Raw genomic sequence first — 25,497 nt, 5'->3', positions numbered from 1 at the left:
ATGCCAAAGGAACTTCTTCACTGATACTGCTCCTAGTGCAATGGAAAATAAAGAGAAAATAAACAAATGGGACTACATCAAAATAAAAAGCTTTTTCACAGCAAAAGAAACCATCAACAAAACAACAAGAAAGCCTACTGCATGGGAGAACATATTTGCCAATGTTATCACCAATAAGCGTTTAATCTCCAACATTTACAGGGAACTCATACGACTTAACAAAAGGAAGATAAACAATCCAATCAAAAAATGGGCAATGGACCTAAATAGATACTTTCGAAAAAGACAGAAGGAAGGCCAAGAGGCATATGAAAACATGCTCAATGTCACTAATCATTCGAGAGATGCAAATGAAAACGACAATGAGGTACCATCTCACACCTGTCAGAATGGCTATCATCAACAAAGGACAAGGACAAGTGCTGGCAAGGATGTGGAGAAAAAGGAACCCTCATGCACTGCTGGTGGGAATGCAGACTGGTGCAGCCACTGTGGAGAACAGTATGGAGTTTCCTCAAAAAACTAAAAATGGAACTCCCATTTGACCCAGTGATCCCACTTCTAGGAATATATCCCAAGAAACTAGAAACACCAATTAGAAAGGATATATCCACCCCTATGTTCATAGCAGCACAATTTACAATAGCTAAAATTTGGAAACAGCCTAAGTGCCCATAAGCAAATGAGTGGATTAAAAAACTGTGGTACATCTACACAATGGAATACTATGCTGCAGTAAAAAAGGAGTTCTTACCATTTGCAACAGCATGGATGGAAATGGAGAGCATTATGCTAAGTGAAATAAGCCAGTCAGAGAAAGATAAATATCACATGATCTCACTCATTTATGGAATATAATGAACAACATAAACTGATGAACAAAAATAGATCCAGAGACAGAGAAACATTGATCAGACCATTAAACCTCAGAGGGAATGTAGGGGAGGGGAGGGGTAAGGGGGAGAGATCAACCAAAGGACTTGTATGCATGTATATAAGCCTAACCAATGGACACAGACAACAGGGGGCTGAGGGCATGAGTGGGGGGGATAAGGAGGTAACGGAGGAATAAGGACACATATGTAACACCTTAATCAATAAAGCAATTTAAAAAAAATTTTTAAAAGATGAGTAAAAAGAAAAAAGAATAAAAAATATGAAGCTAGTGTAAGGACCCTCAAGGACAACTTCAAGTGTACCAATATTTGCATCATAGTGGTGGCAGAAGAAGAGAGAGAGCAAGATATTGAAAACCTATTTGAAGAAATAATGACAGAAACCTTCCTCTACCTGGTGAAAGAAATAGGTTTACAAGTCCAAGGAGCACAGAGTCCCAAACAAGAAGAAATCAAAGAGGCCCACACCAAGACATATCATAATGAAAATGCCAAGCGTTAAAGACAGAGAATCTTAAAAGCAGCAAGAGAAAAGCATTGTTACCTATAAGTGAGTGCCCATATAACTGTCAGCTGATTTCTCAACAGAAACTTTGCAGACCAGAAGGGAGTGGAAAGAAATATTGAAAGTAATGAATAGCAAGAACCTACAACCAAGATTACTCTACCCAGCAAAGCTATAATTTAGAATTGAAGGTCAGATAAAGAGCTTCACAGACAAGATAAAGCTAAAGGAGTTCATCACCACCAAACCAGTATCCTATATAATAAAAGGCTAATATGCAAATTGACCAAACGGCAGAATAACTGGTCACTATGATGCACACTGACCACCAGGAGGCAGATGCTCAATGCAGGAGCTGCCCCCTGGTGGTCAGTGCGCTCCCACAGGGGGAGCGCCACTCAGCCAGAAGCCCTGAGTCAGGCTCATGGCTGGTGAGCACAGCAGCAGTGGCAGGAGCCTCTCCTGTCTCCATGGAGCAGGCCTAAGCTGTCAGTTGGACATCCCCCGAGGGCTCCTGGACTGTGAGAGGGCACAAGCTGGGCTGAGGTACCCCACCCCAAGTGCAGAAATTTCATGCACTGGGCCTCTAGTTACATGACATATTGAAGTGTCTTCTTAACAAAGAAGAAGAAGAAGAAGAAGAAGAAGGAGAAGGAGGAGGAGGAGGAGGAGGAGGAGGAGGAGGAGGAGGAGGAGAAGGAGGAGGAGGAGGAGGAGGAGGAGGAGGAGGAGGAGGAGGAGGAGAGGAAGAAGAAGAAGGAGAAATAAAAAAATATGAACAATAAAATGGCAATAAATACATATCTATCAATAGTTGAATCTAAAAATAAAATTAAATGAACAAGGAATCTAATGAACAAAATAAACTGATGAATAAAATAAAATCAGAGGCATGGAAACATGGAACAGACAGACAAATCTTAGAAGGAAGGGTGGGGGGGGCAGGGAAGATATTAACCAAAGAACTTATCTACTTAAATGCATTTTCTATGGACACGAACAATAGGGTGGTGAAGGCCTAGAGCAGGCCAGAAACCAGGTGGAGGAAAGTAATGGAGGGGGAAAAATGGGAAAATTTGTAATATTCTCAACAATAAAGATTTTGTTAAAAAGATTTCTATAGGAATATGAAAGAGGTATAATATTGTGTAAAGAGGGATATTTGAGAGACAAGAAACCAAAGTTTTAGTTCTTGCTTTCCCTTAAATAGTTGCATGATTCCTTGCACCTTTTCTGAAAATTGGGATGTCAGATTCTATGTTATTTAAGATTATTTACAATTCTCTGTGCCTGTGTTTAAGATTATAACTATAGCCCGGCTTGCATGAGTCAGTGGTTGAGTGTCAGCCCATGAATCAAGAGGGCACATGCCCGGGTTGAGGGCTCGACCCCCAAAGGTTGGCGTGCAGGAGGCAGCCAATCAACGATTCTCTCTCATCATTGATGTTTCTATCTCTTTCTCCCTCCCTTCCTCTCTGAAATAAATAAAACAATTTTTAAAAAAGATTATTACTATAAAAGAAGTGTATTGAGAACTAGGATAGAAAGACACTATATTAATTTAGGAAATTACCAAATATATATTTTAGTTATGGTAAAATTTATAACAAAAAAATTAAAGCATAACAACACAGATGTCAGTTGTTAATTATATTTGGAGACAGATAGAAAGAGATTCACCGTAATATGAAACTAAAATAAAGAAATAAAGACTCTATAATTCTGAAGACAGTGGCTAAGTTACACAAAGTAAATGTAAGTGCTTGACTGGCCAAATGTACACATTCTTGGTCATAAACCCACACACCCCAACAAGAAAAATCTGTGGCAGATGGTAGTTAGCAATCATGGCAGATGCTAATTGGTGGCATGCAGTCATATCACCTTCCATCTGCTATATAAGGTAAATTTTCCTTTGTCTTTGGAAACACCTGAAATTTCCATGTTAGATTAGGACCTTGTTACTCAAAGTGTGGTCAGAGGACAAGCAGCCTGAGCATCAGCTGAGAGTTTTATAAAAATGCAGGATCTCAGGCTACACCTTAGACCCAATGAGGTAGAACTTGCATTTTCAAAATTTCCCAGTTGATTGACACACACACTAGGTCTGCGAAGCACTGCTCAAGGGCACACTGATAGGATCAGGACTCAAGCCCTTGGCAGTGGACTTAGGTTGAGCACAAAATCTTTTATGACTCTTCTTTAATATCTGTGTCAGTCTTAGCCTCTTTTCTTCTGGAATATAGACAAGCAAAGTTGACACTATGATGGTGAGATTTGCAGAATGTGGACAAGAGTTTTCTATTAACATTTGGCCAATATTAGCAGTCATTCTCTAAAGCTTCTAATTAAGATTAAGGCCACTACAAACTTTTTTGTTTTTTTGGAAGCTAAGCAGAATGAGTCACAACCCCACTTCCTACTTATTCTCTGTGGTGGCTTCAGACAGATGTGTCACCTACCCATAAGACTCTTAAGAAAGGATTTATTGGCCTGGCTCTGTGAGTAGTCAGCAGCCTTCAGCTGTCAGCCCCGTCAAGGATCACCTCATCTCTAGAGTCACTACTAGACCAAGGTGGCTGGCATCCAGTAACTGGTTGAAATGGGGGTCTAGCCATTTTAGTCCAGTGCAGTTCAATGTATAACATCTCTAATGGTACATCTCTAACCCAGATTTCCCCATGGTGTCAGCCCAAGCTGCTGATCCTGCATCCCAGCTTACTTCTCCCTCTGCTTAATCTGCTTCTTCCCTCTCCCTTCCAAGGGTGTTCATCCCAAGGGTTCTCTCTAATAAACTTCCTGAATACTAAACTCTATCTCAGAGTCGGCTTCCTGGAGATACTGACCTATTACATACCACGAAGGAAATATGAGGTTGCCAGACCATTAGGTAGAAATGGAACATAAATCACACACTGAGCATCAAAAGACATTGTTCAAGTTCAGGTCAGCCACAGAAAGGCGGTATGATCTTGAGTAAGTCTTCTACTATCTTTAAATTTCAAATGTTTGTAAGACAAAAATAATTCCCCCTCACTTGTCTCAAAGGGTTATTATCATGAGGACTTAATGAGATAACATGTGCCTCAGGAAAACACACTACAGGGTATCATTAGATAATTTATTATTAGTCAATAGATTTTGGAGTTGTTTTTTCTTTGCCTATTAAGTCCATCTTATTTAGCATTAAACCATTTAGATAACTCTAGAAAATTTTTTCTCTGGGTTATTCTCACACATGGTTGAACCAACTCTTTAAGACTTATAAAGAGATGCCAAAAATCAACACCTCTGAGCAAAAGTCAAAACACTCTGCACATTTTATAACAAACATTTCTAATTAAATAATTTGAGTACACACCCAGGCCCTAGGCTACATGAAAATCTGTAGTTGGGACATAAGTGAACTAAGACATAGGAGTTCAAGTAAACACTTAGGAATTGATATAAAGGAGAGATGTGGGTCCCAAGTCCTCTTAATGTATAGGAACTCATAGTTTTTATGAATCTATAAAACCATAGTTCCCATGATTTTATGGGAAGGGTGGTATATGGCTAACGTTTCAGCTCATTTTGGCTACAGAATTTTGTAAGTTACTCTTTATTTTTCTTTTTGCTTATGAAGTTTCTTCATAATCATGAGAAGGCTCATCTGAAAGTTAGTAGATCAATTGGAAATCAGAAGCATGATGGACATTTCGACTTTCAATGGAAGGAAAGATAATTCAGAGGGTGGACAAAGTGAGATGGCAGACAACTCTTTAGTGAAAAGTGTCAGTGGGAGACTCTCTTACCAAGAAGTAATGCCTACTGTCTCTGACCCACATATCATACCCAAGGCCAGTGGTCGGCAAACTGCGGCTCATGAGCCACATGTGGCTCGCGAGCCGCGGTTTGCCGCTCTGTTGACTAATGAGTTTGCCGACCACTGACCTAGACTCTCGATTCCAATAATTACAGGCTGTTGTTGTTTCTTGTGATTAAGCCCCTATCCCAGTGGTCGGCAAACTCATTAGTCAACAGAGCGGCAAACCGCGGCTCACAAGCCGCATGTGGCTTGCGAGCCGCAGTTTGCCGACTAAGGCCCTAGGCAGAGGAGCTCACTCTCTTGGCTCTTGGCACTCTCTCTCCTGGCTCTCTAGTTCCTTTGGCTTTGCTCCTGCCCGTGTTCCCTCCATAGCCATATGGCCCTGTGGACCCCACACACAATGCAGCAGGAAACACAAACTAAGCTAGCCTGATGCTAGATTGGACTATGCCCTAACATGGAGCAAAAACTCTGGACACCAGCTTTGATTCTAGCTCTGTTGAAAACAAACTGAGACTTCTTCCTTAGCAGGACAAAGGAAAATAGGATGTTGGAAAATTCAGAGGTGTAATTCCACAGAAATAAAACTTTCTACAGTATCTTATCCTCCCATGGGGACCTCCAGAAATTCTTATTCCAGCAGTATCTAAAGACTCCACTTCCAACAACATGAATAACCTAAACATGGCACTTAGCTTAACTCCCTTGCAGTAACAGACACCTTATTGTATTATAATGCCTGCCCCCTCAATAGTCAGACAACAGATCATGTATTATTAATCTTTGTATCCCTTCAGAGTATCTGGTAAAGATGAACATGGCTTATGAATGAATGAATGCATGAATGAATAAGTGTGTGCACATAATTTTCTGTCTACAAAAAACAGAATTGTGACTTAGTGCAACTATGTGTTTAATTGGGTTTCCCCAAAGCGACCTCAGTCGCAATATATTTCTGTAAGTGCTTTGAGTTACAAGTCACATACCATAAAGTTCACTCAGTTAAAGTGTACAATTCAGTGGCTTTTAGTATATATTGAGTTGTGCATCCATCACCACCATCAAATTGCAGAACATTCTCATCACCCCAAAAGGAAACCCCTACCCATTAGCAGTCACTCCTCATTTCTCTTCACTCCCTAGCAATCACTAACCTACTTCCTGTTTCTGGATTTTTAATTAATCTCATTGCATGTATACAGAGCATCGACGAGTATTAGAATCATCTCTCCCATGACTGAAATAAATAAAATCCGAGGTAGCTTTGATTTCTTATATTAGCATAGAATCAACCTCCTGACTTGTGATCCTGAACACGTGTTGAACTGAATTTACTTTCTTCCTAAAATAAAGAAGTGTACATTGTGTGTGAGGGAATCTTCAGGTTAGAATACCAACCTAAAGAACAAAATAAATATACAAACAAAACAGAAACTGGCTCATAGAGAACAGACTAATAGTTGTCAGATGGGAGGAGGGGTTGGAGGTCTGAGTGAAAAAGGTGAAGGGATTAAGAAGTACAGATTGGTAATCACAAAATAGTCATGCCGATATAAAGTACAACATAGGGACAATTATTGTCAATAATTGTAATAACTATGTATGATTACTATACTTATGGGATACTAAACTTACGGGGGGAATCGCTTTGTAAATTATATGATTGTCTAACTACTAAGCTGGATATGCTGTTTACCTGAAACTAATATAATTTTGAATGCCAACTGTGATTGACAAAATTTTTTTTAAAAGTAGATCTACAAAAACAAAATTAACGAGTCCCCCCGCCCCCCCGCGCCCAAACAAACAAGAAAGAAAACCAAGCAGCAAAAGCAAAACACCCTTGGCTACACTTCCAACACCCCACCCTCGTCAACCTTCCCTGGGCTCTCTTAATAAATGTGTCTATAGAATTCAGATTCCAGGGCAGAGCTACCGCAGCTGACCTCCCCTAGAGAAGCTGTGTTCTCCGTTTCTTTTCTTCCTCTCTCTTTTTCTTTTCTTTTGGCCCAGGAGAGGGACCCAGCAGAGCTCGGGAACCAAGCTTCAGCGCTACGCCCACAGGAAGCGTCACCTAGCAGGGGACCCTCCTAGGTGGCGCGCGCTAGGGAGCTGGAGGGCGCGGCGCGGGGGCGGGACAACGACGCCGACAGCCAATCCCGGCGCAGAAGAGGCGGGGCTACACTTGACAGTGGAGGTTGCTGGGCAGCCGAGCCCGGGCGCAGCCAGCTGAGTGCAGCGTGGTGAGCAAGAGAGGCTCAGGCTCCGGTGGCAGCGGCGACCCGGCGATGCTGCGGCACTCCTCGAGCGCAGGAGCCCTGGCCTCTTCCTAAGGTAGTGGCCCCGTTCGCTCCTTGGCTGGGGCACCGCAGCGCCCAGGTCAAGGCTCCGTGCGGCGCTGGGCTCTTGAGCCGGGGATGGGCTGGCTACGGGGGTGGCGGTGGGGGAGGGCGGGGCCGGGGCGGGGCTACGCTGCCAGGCGGCAGTCCCAATGAGGAAGAGGGAGGGAGCCCAGGGGGAGGTGCTGTGTTTGGCCGGCAGCTGGTGGCATCCCCATCCTCCATCTGCCTCTGCCTCCAAGTGGTTTGAAAGAGCTTTTGTTCCAGGAGAAAGTTTGATGCTGAGACTCCAGGAGCTAGACTGGCGTCCCCAAGGCCCGCGCCTTTAATAGAGGCAGTTCCCCTGCCTGCCGGGGGTCTGTGCCCTGAATGTGTGCGGCTTTCTGATCAGAGCAGCATTTCTGACACAGGCTGTTCTTGAGAAAATTCATTTGTAGGAACCCCCTTGAGAACCACTATGACTTTTGCTTGAAAGCAGTGCATCAAGTAGTCAATGTCCCCATGTTCTCATCTCCTAGAATGGGCTCTACCAAGGTCTGTACTTTCAGAACTTAAAAAAAATTGTCTATCTACTTTACCTTCTAATTAAAGCCCCCAATCACTAGAATGCCCAAGGTGCCAGTAATTACTTTTGTCATGTCTTGAATATTTTCTTATTGTCACGGCTTGCAACAGGCTTTCCCTGAGCACTAGCTGCTGTGGAGCACAGGAGAGGGAGGGGGAAGTTGTGGCCTAGCTCTCAGGGTAACAGGTAGAAACAAAGAATGCAGAGCATGTGTATCCACTTGAAGACAGGAGAAAGTTTCAGCCTTCAAAACTAGACGGGTTATAGGTAGGGATCATTTGCTTTACAAAACTTTCTCTAATGCAGAGAAATAATTAGAGCCAGAAATGAGTTTTACACAAGATTGTAGGGACACAAAGTAGCTCAGGGTAGAGGTAGTAGAGTGGCCATTGCATGGACTTGAAATTAGCAGTTCTCAACAAATATATGTTGACTACTATCTAATTCTAATCATTCTGATGCAATTCTGATCACATGTGGATTCTCAGTTAATTTATTTCTTACCACGATACAGTCATACCGTAATACTATTTCATAATACTAACTTCTGTGCCCTGGAGACCGTGTGTGCCCTGTTGTGTCCTTTGCCTCCCCCAAAGCCTATCTTTTATATTTTGACATTTGACAAAGAGACAGATTAAAAAGATAGAGAAAATTTTGATGGGCAATTCATATTTCCATCTGTCATTGCCTCTGCTTCTTTATTGTTCCCTGGTCAAGCAAAGTCCATTTCTTGGACAAGGACAGCAAGCCTGATAAGGATGGTAGGGAAATGTAACATAGCAGTGAGCTCTAAAGCAGTTCTGAGGATTGAAGCAAGTTAGCATTGACCATTACCCCACAGCCTATGAACATAATTAGTTGGACCTGCAATAACACACCCAGATTCTAGTTCAGTGAACTATAGAACCTGTGAAACCCACATGTGACAGAGGTCACTGATGGGTTTCTAAGATTCATCTAGTTTGCTGGCTCCGGGGAAGGATGAATGATGTGGGCAGAGGGTTGCTCCGGACTCTCCCTGTGTATGGGTGAAGTAGTATGGCAGGGTAGTGGGTGCTGTGAAGGGACTTGGCAGATAGATCAGAGATGGCTTGTTCACATAGAAAATAATGATCAATTAAATCTTTGGGTTTATACTCTAAAGGAATTTACATATACTTACTTTTATTAAGTATTGTTAACATGGATTAAACAAATGACAAATGAGAAAAAGAAAAGTTTAAATCTTGTGTTTTTCTTTCTAAACACAGAGGATAGAATGAAAGAAAAACAGGATAATCTTAGTTGCTAGTTCTGTGATTATGTGGGGTGATTTGTTTTAATCAGGTATGGTAGAACATGCAGATATAGATATTACTGTCATAAAGGAAGAAATTTATTATACTCACATCCCATGGGAAGCAGGGAAACAGTGGAGTCAGAGGGAATAAGGAAAATGTGGACAAGAGACTTTATTGTGGTTTCCACTGGAAAGAACAGGAGGCAAGGTAAACAGGTTTAGGATTGGCTATTTGGAATAATTTCAGAGGGCTCTGGGACACAAGGAAGTTCCTAGATGTTTTGTACCTGGTTCTGAGGTGTTTAGGGCAGGGGGATAGTGGCCCTGAGTATGAGAGCCAGTTAAGGAGGTGATTGGGAGTTTGGACTCAGTATTGGTTGGTTTGCATAGGAAAGGCATACTGGAAGGAAAGATGTTTATCTCTAGGAATTTGCTCACCCTGTGAAGAGTAGTCCCTCTAGAGTCATCAAGACCCCAAGATGTCAAAACATCAGAATACAGAAGATAAAAGACATGGTAACATGGGAATTTGTTAAATAGTCACCTAATGAATTAGGCCCATGTATACATGGAGTATTCAGCCAATTGTGCAGAAATGCCTCACTCAGGGTCTGACACATGGTACTCATCCAGTAACCAGTAATTAAATCTGAGTCATGGTGCCAGATGGTCCAGCCAATGCTCACAGTCAGGCTTTGCTGGAACAGTCAGGTGTTTACTGTTCACCTTCAGAAGAAGAAAAGATAAGAAACTGCACACTCCACAGATGAAAGATGAACCACCCAGGGTGAAAAGGAGGCAAAACACTGAAGTCTTTAAAAACATAAATAAGCCCTTAAGCAAATACATCTTTAGCTGTAGAATTTTGAAATCTACAAGGTAATTATATCTTTGGCGTAATTCCTTATTCACTGTGGATTTGGAATATCAACAAAAGTCAGGGAACATGAAAGTTAAAGGCAACTTTTTAAAAGGTTGTTTCTCAGAGTAAAATGGAGTTGCAAGTGAATTGTGTGTGGCATTTGTTGTGCTCAGGAGTAGACTTTTAAATATGAGTTACTCAAAAAAGCACGAAACATACTTTTCTTAACTTTATGTCAGTAGTGATCAGATGATATGATATACATACACATAAAGAAATGGTACTGGACAGAGTTATATGAAAGCATTTAACAGGGAGTGTGCTGATGAAAAGTTTAGGCAAAGTATGTTTTAAATGTACCTGTACTAACAAATGTCCACTTTGAGGATGCTGATGTAGGGTGGCGATGAGTGGGATGGACATGGGGTGAGACACAGGACATTATTTTTAATGATGAGTGGCAGGAGTGCATGAGGCTAGGAGTTTTAGGACTCACAACGAAGTAAATGAAATAAAATGTTGCCTTGTAACTTTTCTTTATGTGGTTGGGTAATGATGATGACATCTTTAAAGTCTATTACTTTTCCTTAGAATTTTGACCATGCACATTAATAATAATGAAAACATAAGCAGGAGGTCAACCTAATAATCTAAGAAGGTGGAGTTAGAGAGCAACCAAAGGACTTGTATGCATGCATATTAGCATAATCAATGGACACAGACACTGGGGCGCTGGGGGCTTGCCAGGGGTAGGAATGGCTGGGGAGGGGGGTCAGTCGGGGAAAAAGGAAAAATATGTAAAACTTTAGACAATAAAAAAAAAATAATAATAATCTAAGAAGGTAACTCCTTCACAGTGAAAATTCTGAGATTGCCCTTTGCTTACCATTCCTTCCACTCTGACTTTGCACACATCTCCTTTGCATTGTGTAGGAGCTTATCTATGTTGATGGAAATTGTAGGAATGCTTTCATTAGAGCACAGCTGCTCACCTATTGTGTTTCCAAACTGACATCATAACTCTAATTAGAGCAGCAACATTAGCCTAAACTTGCCAATGAAAGCATTTCTGCCTAGTTTATGTTGCTGACCTAGAGTTCATGTTTGTCATGACAGTCCTTGCGTGATTAGGATATGTTAAGTGAAGCATATTTCTTAACCTAATATATGTTTTACAATCCAGGCTTTCTATGGCCTTTCTTTTTTTTTTAAATCATTATTGTTGAGACTATTACATAATGTCCCCTTTTCCCCCCTAGTGATCCATTCTAGCCCGCCCACAGCCTCCACCCCAGTCCTTCACCACCCTATTGTCTGTGTCCATGGGTTCTGCATATGTGCATACAAGTTCTTTGGTTGATCTCTTCCCACCTATCCACCCACCCACCCCTGCCTTAGATTCAACAGTCTGTTCCATGTTTCTGTATCTCTGGATATATTTTGTTCATCAGTTTATTTTGATCATTAAATTCCACATATAAGTGAGATCATGTGATACCTGTCTTTCTCTGATTGGCTTATTTCACTTAGCACAATATTCTCCAGGTCCTTCCATGTTGTCTCCAAGGGTAAGAGGTCCTTCTTTTTTACTGCTGCATAGTATTCCATGGTGTAAATGTACCACAGCTTTTTTGTCCACTTATCTACTGATGGGCACTTGGGCTGTTTCCAGATCTTAGTTATTATAAATTGTGCTGCTATGAATATAGGGGCCTTTTAACTTCTGATTCTGTACACAAATTAGGCCCATGTAAAAATTGTTGTATTCTGTCAAATGAAATAATATGTGAAAATATCTGAATTATTCAAAATATGTAATGGACATTATATCTACATGAGTGCTTTCTGGTACTTCTCAGCATCAGAAACATTCATGAGTCCTTTGCTTTTTGGAGCCCTTATAAGACCCCATAATGGGAGGGAGAGGGTTAAGGGACAGCCCTCCTGGAGGTATTTTCATTCTATTTGAGCTTTAACCTTTATGAATTTGAATTTTACTCTTTTGGGCGTAGAGTGGAAAGAGGCATACCCTTGCTTACATTTTAAGCCCTAGAGCTTAGAAAGGTGCCAGCAAATTGTAGGAGCTTAATAACTATCTGCTGAATTAAAAATATTATTTGACTGGAATTCCCACCTTTCTTGGTTCCCACCTTTCTTGGTTCAAAGATTGTTATTAGTTATGAATAAAAGTCCTCACAAAATACTTTATAATTTTATAATTAAATCACCTAGAATGAAGAAGCAAGAAATCAAAACTGAAATTTTAAAAGTCGTGAAAATAAACTTGCCTTAAGAAATTTTAAAAAATCTATTACAAATGACCACATTATTACAATTTTATGGTATTGGATTAAAAATAATAGTATATTAAAATTTTGTGGTATTGGATTAAAAATAATAGTATATAAATTTCAGATTTAGATTTAGATTACTTAGTGAACTTAATTTAAACATACAAATAAGTAATGCAACCTTGAAGAAAGGATCAATTACTTAATGCAGCTTGCTAAAACAATAGAATAACAGTATGAAGAAAAAACAGTAAAGAAAAGAATAACTTATATTTTGATTATAACCAAATATTTTATTAAATTTCAAATAAGCCATAGTGTTCAATGTTGGAGAATAAAAAGAAATACTAGAATGGAGGTTACATATCACTATACATTTATCCAAACTCAGATATACAACGCCAGGAGTGAGCCCTAATGTAAACTGTGGACTTTGGCTCATGATAACATGCAGTGTAGGTTCATCAGCTGTAACAGATGTACCACTGTGGTGGGGAATGTTGATATTCAGGAAGCTATGCATGTGTGGGTGCAGGAGATGTATTGGAAATCTCTCTCCCTTCCCCTCAACTGCTCTGAAACAGTAGTCTTAATAAAAAAAAAGAAGGAAGGGAGAGAGGGAGGGAAACCAAGCAAAGTAATGTATTTATTCCAGGTCTGAAAGCAGTGAGGATTTTTCTGAGTATTTATGTCATCTTATAAAAAGAAAGATGGAATATAGAAAACAGAAAATTATTTAACTAATGAAATAAAAATAAAACAATTGTAAAAGACAAAAATGACAGAATGAGAAAGGAGATGGCTAATGAAAACTTATCTAAAATATGTAAAGTGTTGATATGAATATGGACTGTGTCACAAGTACTCAGATTCTACTCCATAGCATTGAGGGACATGAACAGATATTTTGGGCATTGAAATACAAATGTTAGATCATTGTGTGATCAGCCCAGAGCATAAAACATACACAATAATAACAGCACTTAATGGTGTGATTTGTGCTTTGGCAAAAGTCTAAAGTGATTTGGAAAGTTGAAATCCTATGTCTACTTCTTTTTCATTTGTTATAAGTAAAACGAAAATAATGATAATAATCCTGAACCAGCACTACAGAAGATAATTGTAGGGCTTTTATTCAGAAACCAGTTATGACAGAATTCCTCACTGGGATTTTCCTTTACTTAGATGTTTTTCCAGACAGTAGAAACAAATTCAATAACAGAATTCAGTTTGGACACTTACAGGCATTAATAGCACATTAAACAGCTTCTCTACCTTAGTATTATCTTCTTGGTTCTTATCATCATGAGCCTGTCACTATTTCATGATCTGTGCATCTCAGAGCCATCCTAGTGGTTCTGATGTGGAAGTGCACAGGAGCTTTTTCCACCGTGCATCTCCTGATAGATGACTGTCAGGAGACACAACCCTGCCAACTGGCCTCTTAAAACCAAGGCCATCTGCCAGCTAAAAGCTGCCATTCAGAGTGCTGCCACTCTCCCCATCATATCATTTTTATTTCTACAGCTGGCTCTTAAACATTGCTTCCCCTAAGAGCTGAGATGATAGAGAATTGAAACCCACAGCTAATAATCAAAATTCATGATAGTTTAAATCACCTCCCCCTCCATCTTCAACTAGAGCTGCTCACAAATAGACTGATTTGAGTTTCTCCTTGTATTTCCCCAATTCAGAATCTAATGAGCCACTATGTAGCCAGAATTTGGTTGCCAGAGAGATGAATAGACCTAGCCTGTCTTTATGGTCCTGCATTTTGAGTATCAGTCCCTGAAACCACCAGTGATTTTACTGAGAAGAGTATTAAGAATTGATTTTATAACAGTACAACCAGACACTTACTATGCCTTCTTGGTTCTTTATCTAGATATTTTACCTAGGAACATATAAATTGCTTTTTGTTACCTCAATTCTCCCAAAGCCCATCAAAGCTCTTCTAACAAGTTCCAACTAATTGATGTTCTTTTTTTTTCTTTTTGCACTTATCTTGATTTCCTCTTTTCTCAATCTGCCATCATAGCTCCACTCTCCTACAAAATAATATATATATACACGTATATATGTATATTTATGTGTATATTTGCATATCTACCAAATAAAAGAGTAACATGCTCTTTTGACTGTACCTTCACGACACCCACCAACCAATCAGGAGTGAGTATGCAAATTAACCCAACAAAGACGCAGGCGTTCTGCACCACCCCAGCCACTTCAGGCCTCTAGGCAGTGCGGGAAGGCAGGAAGGCGGCTCCAGCCCAGAGCAAAGGCGGTGCCAGCAGCCAGGGGAAGGAAGGCCCATTCTTGCATGAATCTTCATGCATGAGCCTCTAGTAAATATATAATACACACTGTTATACAGTTTAAGAAATGAGTGAGAGTAATTATTCTCTAGCCTCCAATAGTTTTGTTCTTTTACCTTTTCTTCCAAGGAATACTGAGCCTGGACATCACCAACCCACCGTGTGCCTGTGTGCTGCCAGTGTCCTTCCCTCCGTGGCCACATGGGCAGCAGTGTCCCTCTTCATCCCTCTTTCCCCAACTCAAAGTCTTCTTTCTGCATTGCCATTTCTTGTTTCCACTCTCTTTCCTGTTGTACAATGCCTTCTATTCCCCTGACATCTTTGTCTTCTCAGAGAGGAAATATGATGTATCTGAAAGAACAAACTTTAAGAATATGGTGTTTTACCTGGCTGGCCCAGCTCAGTGCTTGAGTGTCGACCTATGAACCAGGAGGTCATGGTTCAATTCCTGGTCAGGGCTCATGCCCAGTTGCAGGCTCAATCCCCAGTGTGGGACATGCTGTAGGCAGCTGATCGATGATTCTCTCTCATCATTGATGTTTCTATCTCTCTCCTTTTCCCTTTCTCTCTGAAATCAATAAAACTATATTTAAACAAACAAACACAAAAACCCACATTGTACCAGTAAAAAAAGGAGTGTGGTGTTATCAGCAATTATCACAGCTGGTAAACTTTCCTAAAACAGTACTCCATATTTAAAAGATTTTTTTTTTTTTTTGGTTAAAGATATTCCTAATACATTATAAGTGGGCTTTTTTACTTAATTTCTTTTTTATTTGTTTGCTTATTTGGTATGTTATTTTTTGTTGTTTTTTTTTTCAATTATAGTTTACACTCAACGCTATTCTGTATTAGTTTCAGATGGATAGCATAGTAGTTAGAAAATCATGTAATTTATAGAGTGGTCTCCCCCCAATTGAAATAGAAGATTTTGTTTTCTTAAAGGAAGACATAGGTGCTCTGGCTGTCAGGACATACTAACAGCTGGTTGAGCTGTAACTGTAACTGCCCTCTGGTGATGTAAGAGATGCTGAGAAGGGCCATTTGACAAAGGCCTTTCAGAGCATTTAGTCCTAAGCTTGTCCCCATCTTTGCTGTGTAAGTGGCTCACTCCCCAGCAGTAGGAGGGACTCAGGCCTTGGGGGACCACTCTGACCTGTTTGAATAAGCTACCAATCTCTTTAAAAGCCTTCCAGACACTTACTTTGGCAGCACTTACAGGCTGGTGCCTTTGGGGTGCTTTTAGTTTCTCCTCAGTATTTGTTAAACAGTTGAAATGTCCACAGTATAGTATGTATTTTGAATTGTATTTTTACTGAAACCATGGAACTTGATTTCTTGTTGGATCATGTCCTTAGCATCTGAAAGGAATACTGGAAGTGTTGAAAAGAAATTATATGTGAATTACCCCCATTTAGAAGAAGACAATCAGAGCTGGCACAGCTGCTGAGCTCTCGGCCACAACTGACCAAGTGTGAGGACTGTTGATCAGGAGGCAAACAGAGGAGGAGACCGGGACCTACGCCCTCCTCCCACCTTCTCTGTCTCCCATGGGACACAGGGCCCAGGCCCACCCACCCAGGGAACCAACACCAGCTTAGAAACAAGATTAGAAAATAAGAAACACAGTTCAGAGCTCACAAGGGACGTGGGGAAAAGGCTGTGGCACTGTTGATTGCACTCGCATCCTGGATAAGATCTCTTCCTTGAAATTCATGCAAAACATGGGCGAATGTATGTATTCTTTTGTTTTGGAAGGGAGTCTATAGCTTTGATTAATTTCTTAAAGGAACCCATGGCCAGAAAGTGTTTAAAAACCTCAGTTCCAGTTTTCCTCCTCAGTTTAGAATAGCCTCTTCTTTGCTATTCTAAGTTTTATTCAAGCTATCCCCAAAAAGACAAAGTGTGAGGTGTTCTAAACCTCCAACCTCAGCTACTGGGGTTAGGGAGCTTTTAAACCCAAACCCTTACTTCCCTGAGCACCCAGCAAATCCAAGAAATCAGACAGTTGAGCATAGGCTGCTCTGGGGAGACTGAGTGTGTGAAGGGTGATACCATCCACTCCCAAGGTGGTCAGATAGCTGCTGGAGGATGCTGGGTACATAGAGAATGACCAGTTCAAAAATGTGTGATCTTTTGGACCAATTCAAATGTGTGGTAAGAATTGGTTGTAGTCATTTTGTTTTCCACTGATGGTATAAGTTCATTGGTTGGTGGGTGTCGTGATATTGGCCTGTGGTAAGATTGGGTACTTAATGACATATAAATTTATCAGAACCTCCTTTTTAAAAATGACTGGTCTGAACTAATACCAGTCAAAATGAAATCAAGTCATAATCAAGCCTGTTTTATATGCAATTAGGTTCTGAGAGCTTAAGGACTGTTCTTTATGGTATCAGTGTTTGTGATGAATTGCCCAAATATACATACAGGGAAAATAAATAAATATATTAAATTTTTATTTTTGGAAGTTTTCTGTTAATATCTTCATATCAGTTTCATTAACAGTATTGTAGAGAAGGCTCGACCTTATTTTAAAAGGGAGATTCTAAGTCACTTTCATTTTGCACTGACTGGTTAAATACCTTTTTCCTAATCTTCTGAACTATCCAGTCTGATCATTAGTTTTTATCTGTGAACTTGAGTAATCTGTGGACTTTTGTGGATGAATTTGCATATTTGCAGAACTTTGCAAGGTGGTATCCATTTTACTTGAACACCATTAAATAAGATGATATGCTTTACTGAAAGATCTTCATTGAGGATTAACCAACCAAAGTAGAAGAAAGTGATGATTGACAGAGCCTATGTAATAAAAAGATAATATGCAAATCGACCGAATGGCAGAATGACCGGTTGCTATGACGCACACTGACCACCAGGGGCAGACACTCAATGCAGGAGCAGACACTCAATGCAGGAGCTGCCCCCTTGTGGTCAGTGCACTCACACAGTGGGAGCACCGCTCAGCCAGAAGCTGGGCTCACGGCTCATGGCTGTTAAGCACAGCGGCGGTGGTGGGAGCCTCTCCCACCTCCACAGCAGCACTAAGGATGTCCAACTGATGGCTTAGGCCCATTCCCCATGGTGAGTGGGGCCTAAGCCATTAGTCGGACATCCTCCAAGGGCTCCTGGACTGTGAGAGGGCACAGGCCGGGCTGAAGGACCCCCACCCCTGAGTGCACAAATCTCGTGTACCGGGCCTCTAGTGTTAATATACCGGTAACTATCCCATTGTTGATCCTAAGTCATCATGCTTAAGTGCCAAGCAGAACACTCTGTTTACAGACAGAGCACTCTCTTGGCATGAGCAGTCTTAGTATACTCTATGGAGGGCTTCTGCAAAGTCTGTCCATTAGGATGTCGCAAGTGCAACAAAGCCTCATTTATCTACCATTATGGAGAAGTGTGTTCCAACAATGTTTTTCAAATAACTCAAGCTCACTTTGTTGGGACTCTTTCTGCAGTAAAGACACTCTCTTCAGTCTTCTGAAACAAGTGCTGAAGTAAACGTTCCCTTTTCCATATGGCTGTGCCAGCTGTGTGAACATGGGGATGTACTTACTGGGGCTGTAACCTATGAATGTGGAACCATTTGTCCATTCAGCTAAATTGCCCATATGTCTGTGCTTCCTTATTCACTCTTATTTTTATGGAACTTTTCATCCATAGATTGTCATGGTTACTTTCCATACCTGTCAGAGTTACTTGGATAACTCTGCACCTTTCTTATAAAGAAAGATGGCTTTATAAGATGGCTCTGCTCTTTATAAAGAGCACTTTAAAAATGCTATTCTTTTAAAAATAGTGAATTAGGATTGAATACATGTAATTCAGGGCAATGAGGCTTATTGGTTTTAATTATTCTCTGAATAAGTTTAGGTTAAATAATAACTTGTAGTTTATTATAATGACACTACAGGCCCGATTCATGAAATTCATGCATGGGGGGGTGGGGAGGGGGGAGTCCCTCAGCCTGACCTGCACCCTCTCACAGTCTGGGACCCCGCACTCCTAACCGCCTGCCTGCTCGCTCCTAATTGCCCGCCTGCTCACTCCTTACAGCCTGCCTGCTTGCTTCTAACTGCCCTCCTGCTTGCTCCTTACTGCTTGGCTCGCCGCTCCTTAGCGCTGCCGCGGAGGCAGGAGAGGCTCCCGCCACCACTGCTGCACTCACCAGCCGTGAGCCTGGTTTCTGGCTGAGTGGCACTCCCACTGTGGGAGCATACTGACCACCAGGGGGCAGCTCCTGCTTTGAGCGTCTGCCCCCTGGTGGTCAGTGAGCATCATAGTGACCGGTCGTTCTGGTCTTTCTGCCATAAAGGTCACTGGGCTTTTATATAGATAGATTGCCACCATTCTGAAACATACCCTATAATTTTTAACTTTTGACCTCTTTAGAAACTGTCAGTACAAAGTCCCTTATCCAGCTTCACCTGAGTCAGTCTACTAATTGTACCTTAACCAAAAATGTTGGCTTAATTTATATTATACTAGAGGCCCGGTGCATGAATTCATGCACCAGTGGGGTCCCTAGGCCTGGCCTGCACCCTCTCACAAACCAGGACCCCTTGGGGGATGTCAGACTGCCGATTTTGGCCCATCCCCGCAGGCCAGGCCGAGGGACCCCACCTGTGCACGAATCCGTGCACCAGGCCTCTAGTATGCATATAAGATCTTTGGTTATTCTCTTCCCACCCTCCTCCCTCCCCCTTTCCCTCTGAGATTCATCAGTCTGTTCCATGTTTCCATGCCTGTGGTTTCTGTTCCGACGTTTAGCATCTGCCCCCTGGTGGTCAGTGCACACCATAGCTACCAGCCGGCTGGTTGGCTGGTCGGCCGGTTGCTTAGGCTTTTATATATATAGATGTAGTGTATTGTAAATAACACAAATTGTAAAATAGTGCAAATAAGGACCTAAAGGAAAATAAATGAGAGTTTTGAACAGCTCATATCACTATGCATATACATGTAACTTTTCACTCATTACAGAAGGATTTAAATATATTTATAGTTCTATGTCTCTAAGATATAAGGTACTGGCCACACACTAAGTGGTTTGACGATTTAGTTTCTATATAGGCAGTCCTCGGGTTACATCGGTGATCCATTCCTACGGCACGACGTAACTCAATTTTCACCATAAGTCGGAACCACCTACATAAGCACCTACATCACTCACATGGAGCACATACACAGCAGTAATGAAGTGAAACAGTAAGAAAAATTTAAAAGAAAGATAAAAATTCCTGACCTTTACTTGTGGTAAATAAATAATAAAAAATATAAAGCACATAAGTACATATGTTGAAATGACAGAACTTTTTTTTTTATAAATACTGTAAATGAGAGATGGCAACGTAACCACAAAATGATGTAAGTCGAGTCTGACATAACCCAAGGACTGCCTGAACATATATCCCTATAAATATAATATTTCTTAGTACATGCTTAACAATAAAAATTATTTTTTATTTATTTTCAATTAATTATTTTTTTCATGAAATTAAGACTGTACCTCTGTATTTTATTACACTTCTTCCAATATTTATTTATTTATTTATGCTTTTTTAACATTAGAAGTGGGTACATTTTAGCCTGTAAGAAATTAAACATCTACACTTTGCTTACTTAAAACTTCCACACAGTTGTGGTGGCAGTGGCTGTAAATAGCATAATTAGAGCCTATCTAATTAAATGAAAACATATTTCAGTTATATAGAAAGTCTGGTTATGACAGCAGCTCCTCCTTTTGTCCTGGAACACATTTAATTTCTTTTTCCTTTTCAGTTTCAGACTAGAGTTGATTCTAGTCTTTTTTTTTTCCTTAAATATATTTTTATTGATTTCAGAGAGGAAGGAAGAGAGGAAGGAAGAGGGAGAGAGAGATAGAAACATCAATGATGAGAGAGGATCATTGATCGGCTGCCTCCTGCATGCCCCCTAATCGAGCCTGCAACCCAAGCATGTGCCCTTGACCGGAATCCAACCAGGGACCCTTCAGTTCACAGGCTGACGCTCTATCCACTGAGCCAAACCGGCTAGGGCGATTCTAGTCTTTTTTATCCACAAATGCCAGTAACTTAGAGAGATGGCAGTTGATCAATAAAACTGATTACTCTGCAAGTGTAAACTTGAAAATTCAGGTCTCCAACCTATTATGAACAAGATATATTTAGTTGTTTTTCTCTACTAAGGATGTTCAGAGGATAGTTATACATGATTCCTTTATATTTAGGTTTGTCTATGGAATGAAATTCTTGTTTTCCTATTAAACTATCAGTCTATTTTATTACAACAGAAAAATGTATACTCATTCACTAGTTTCTAAGTTCTCTTTCCCTGCTGTTTACCAAAACAATACTTTTGCACCCTTCCCTCATTTCACAGTGAACTTTCCCAGGGGTTTACTGTTTGAAATCTCTGTCCAGTGGGTGAGGAGAGGCAAACCCTCCAGACAGTGGTCACCAGCACAATCATTGGATTTGGGGCTGACTTTGAAGGATTTTGAGCAATCTGGATATAGCACTGTAGACAAATCTAGATTTGTTCCTGATAGCCCAGCATTCTCTAAACAGTGGCACTTGGATTTATGAGGCGTGGAAAGCAGCAATGAAGAGGTAGGAAATCATACTGCTAAACAAAACCCTGTTTTTGGGTGGTGTAACCTGGGCCAGACAACTCGGCCCTTGCTCCTATGCATGATAACTCATAACTCAGACTAGGACCTGGCACGCAGTAGGTGTGTTAACCTAAAACTAAAAACACCTTTAAAAGTGAGAAGTAAAAAGTATTTATTTGAGTTCAAAGAATAGCTATTTGAGACATGCTGATTTAGACAGAAGCCCAAATAATGTTTCCAGTAGGAGAAAAAGGCAGTGGGTATTTATGAGAAAGGGAAGGAGAACAATTACACTAATAGAAGACAGGAATTTCGTTCAAATAAACTAACATAGTAATGTTAGTTCTACATTTCCAGTTCAATAGTCATTAGTCCAGTAGGCATAATAACTGATTTCTTGTTATCTTTGCAAACATTTTTTTTTTGGAAACAAGGTTGCTGAGGGTCCATTCCAAAGGTTATTTTGCACTGTTTTAATATTCTAAGGTTTGAGGCATAAGACATGCAAAGCAATTCCTCTGCGAAGTCAGCTCCTGCTCAATTTTAAAGTGGCTCCATTCCTATTAATGTTTACAGGTGCTTAGCTTTAGCCTCTGTAAAATGGAGATTAGAATGTATGCCTCATAGGTGTGTTGTGAGGGGTAAGCAGAAGCTATGCCTAACATGTAGAAGGCTCTTATTATAAAAATAAAGTCAGAACCTCACAACTAATTTAGCTCTGTCTTATGAGCACTTTAGTCTTAGCCTGGGATGGTGATGAAATATGGACAGTGGAAACCATGGAGCCCTGGCCGAAATATTTTAAAAAAGGTCTCTGAACTATCATGAATGCTTTAAAAATTCTTTGGGTTGAAATATGTTTTTTTTATAATTTTTTGTTGTTGAAAGTATTACGTATGTCCCCATTTCTCCCGCATTGACCCCCTTGAGCCTGCCCCCACCTCCCTTCCCAGGCCCTCACTGCCCCATTGTCTGTGTCCATAGGTCATGCTTATATGCATACAAGGTCTTTGGTTGATTACTTCTCATCCACCCACCCTCCCCTGCCTTCCTGCTGAGATTCCACACTCTGTTCCATGCTTCCATGTCTCTGGGTCCACTTCGTTCATCAGTTTCTTTTGTTACTTAGATTCCACATAAGAGTGAGATCATGTGATACTTGTCTTTCTCTGACTGCCTTATTTCACTTAGCATCATACTCTCTGGGTCCCTCCATGCTGTCTCAAAGGGTAAGAGATTCTTCTTTTTTACTGCTGCACAGTATTCCACAGTGTAAATGTCCCACAGCTTTTTTTATCCACTCATCTACTGATGGGCACCAGATCGTAGCTATTGTAAATTGTGATGCTGTGAACATAGGGGTGCCTTTATTCTTTCTGATTGGTATTTCGGGTTTCTTAGGATATATTCCTAGAAGTGGGATCACTGGGTCAAATGGGAGTTCCATTTTTAATTTTTTGAGGAAACTCCATACTGTTTTTCCATAATGGCTGCACCAGTCTGCATTCCCACCAGCAGTGTACTAGGGTTCCCTTTTCTCCACATCCTTGCCAGCACTTGTCATTTGTTGATGGTAGCCATTCTGATAGGTGTGAGGTGATACCTCATTGTCATTTTAATTTGCATTTATCTGATGATCAGTGACTTTGAGCATTTTTTCATATGTCTCTGGGCCATCTGTATGTCCACTTTGGAGAAGTGTCTATTTAGATCCTTTGCCCATTTTTAAATTTGTCTCCCTTTTGTTAAGTTGTATGAGTTTCTTATATATGATACATTTATAAGATGTATCATTGCTAATTTTTTTCTGCCATACAATGGGCTACCCTTTTTCATTTTGTTGATGGTTTCTTTTGCTATGCAGGAGCTTTTTATTTCGATGTAGTCCCATATGTTTATTTTCTCCTTAGTTTCCTTGGCCCTAGGACAGTGGTTGGCAAACTGCGGCTCTGTTGACTAATGAGTTTGCCGACCACTGGGATAGGGGCTTAATCACAAGGAACAACAACAGCCTGTAAGATATAAACAAGTAGAAGAATATACCATGTTCATGGATTGGTAGAATCAACATCATTAAAATGTCCATACTACTCAAGGCAATTTACAGAGTCAATGCAATCCCTATTAAAATATCAAAAGCATATTTCACAAATCCAGAATACTCCAAAAATTTATATGGAACCAGAAAACAAAACAAACAGACAAAAAAACCTCAAACAGCCGCAGTTTCTTTCTTTCTTTCTTTCTTTCTTTCTTTCTTTCTTTCTTTCTTTCTTTCTTTCTTTCTTTCTTTTTTTTTTTCATCTATCTGTCTAATTTTCCCAACACCATTTATTGAAGAGACTATCTTGACTCCATTGTATGCATTTGCCTCCTTTGTCAAATATTAATTGAATGTAATGGCTTGGGTCAATTTCTGGGTTCTCTGTTCTATTCCATTGATCTATATGCCTGTTCTTGTGCCAGTACCAGGCTGTTTTGATTATGGTGACTTTGTAGTATAACTTGAAATCTGGTATTGTGATCCCTTCAAGTTTGTTGTTCTTTCTCAAGATTGCTGTGGCTATTTGAGGTTTTTTGTCTGTTTGTTTTGTTTTCTGGTTCCATATAAATTTTTGGAGTATTCTGGATTTGTGAAATATGCTTTTGATATTTTAATAGGAATTGCATTGACTCTGTAGATTGCCTTGAGTAGTATGGACATTTTAATGATGTTGATTCTACCAATCCATGAACATGGTATATTCTTCTACTTGTTTATATCTTCCTCGATCTCTCTTTTTTTTTTTTAACTTCCTGTACTTTTCTGAGTACAGATTTTTTTGCCTCCCTGGTTAAGTTTATTCCTAAGTATTTTAATTTTCTTGTTGCAATGGTAAATGAGATTGCTTGTTTAGTTTCTCTTTCTGAGAATTCATTATTGGTGTATAAAAAAAGCCATCGATTTTTGGGTATTGATTTTGTATCCTGCTACATTGCAAAATTCATTTATTAAATCTAGTAGTTTTTTGGTGAAGTCTTTAGGATTTTCTATGTACAATATCATGTCATCTGGGAATAATGAGAATTCTACTTCCTCCTTTCCAATTTGTATGTCTTTTATTTCTTCTTCTTGTCTGATTGCTGTGGCTAGCACTTCCAGTACTGTGTTGAATACAAATGGTGAAAGTGGACATCCTGTCTTCTTCCCGTTCTTAGGGGAAATGGTTTTAGTTTTTTTTTTTTTTTTTCCATTGAGTATGAGGTTCGCTGTAAGTTTGTCATATGTGGCCTTTATTATGTTGAGATATGCTCCCTCTATTCCCATTTGCTGAGAATTGTTATCAAAAATGGTTGTTGGAATAAAAGCTATATATGATAAACCCACAGCTAACATACTCAATGGGCAAAAACTAAAACCATTTGCCCTAAGAACAGGAACAAGACAGGGATGCCCACTCTCACCACTCCTGTTCAACATAGTACTGGAAGTATTAGCCATTGCAATTAGACAAGAAGAAGTAAAAGGCATCCAAATTGGAAAAGAAGAAGTAAAGCTGTCCTTATTTGCAGATGACATGATATTGTACATAAAAAACCCGAAAGACTCCATCAAAAAACTAACAGACTTAATAAATGAATTCGGCAATGTAGCAGGATACAAAATTAATGCCAAGAAATCTATGGCATTTCTATACACCAATAGTGAACTTACAGAAAGAGAGACTAAAAAAGCAATCCCATTTACCATCGCACCAAAAAAATTAAGATACTTAGGAATAAACCTAACCAAGGAGGTAAAAGACCTATACGCGGAAAACTACAGGACACTGAAAAAAGAGATAGAGGAAGATGTAAACAGATGGAAGAACATACCATGTTCATGGATTGGTAGAATCAACATCATCAAAATGTCCATTCTACCCAAAGCAATCTATAGATTCAATGCACTCCCCATTAAAATACCAATGGCATATTTCACAGACCTAGAAAGAACTCTCCAAAAATTCATCTGGAATAAAAAAAGACC

General features: G+C 40.1%; 1 protein-coding gene across 1 annotated transcript in view; it reads left to right on the top strand.

Annotated features, from left to right (window-relative positions):
* Positions 1 to 7,375: 7,375 nt before the first annotated feature.
* Positions 7,376 to 25,497, top strand: part of FRY (FRY microtubule binding protein) — a gene marked incomplete at its 5' end in the record, with an annotated part of 677,381 nt that continues 659,259 nt past the window's right edge. Inside the window, one exon of the mRNA XM_080662182.1 lies at positions 7,376 to 7,543. The remainder of the gene's footprint in view (positions 7,544 to 25,497) is intronic.

The sequence above is a fragment of the Plecotus auritus genome (genome assembly GCF_963455305.1).
Source record: "Plecotus auritus genome assembly, chromosome: 3".
Classification (NCBI taxonomy): domain Eukaryota; kingdom Metazoa; phylum Chordata; class Mammalia; order Chiroptera; family Vespertilionidae; genus Plecotus; species Plecotus auritus.
The sequence above is the reverse complement of the archived record's forward strand: the minus strand, read 5'-3'. Positions and strand labels throughout refer to the sequence as shown.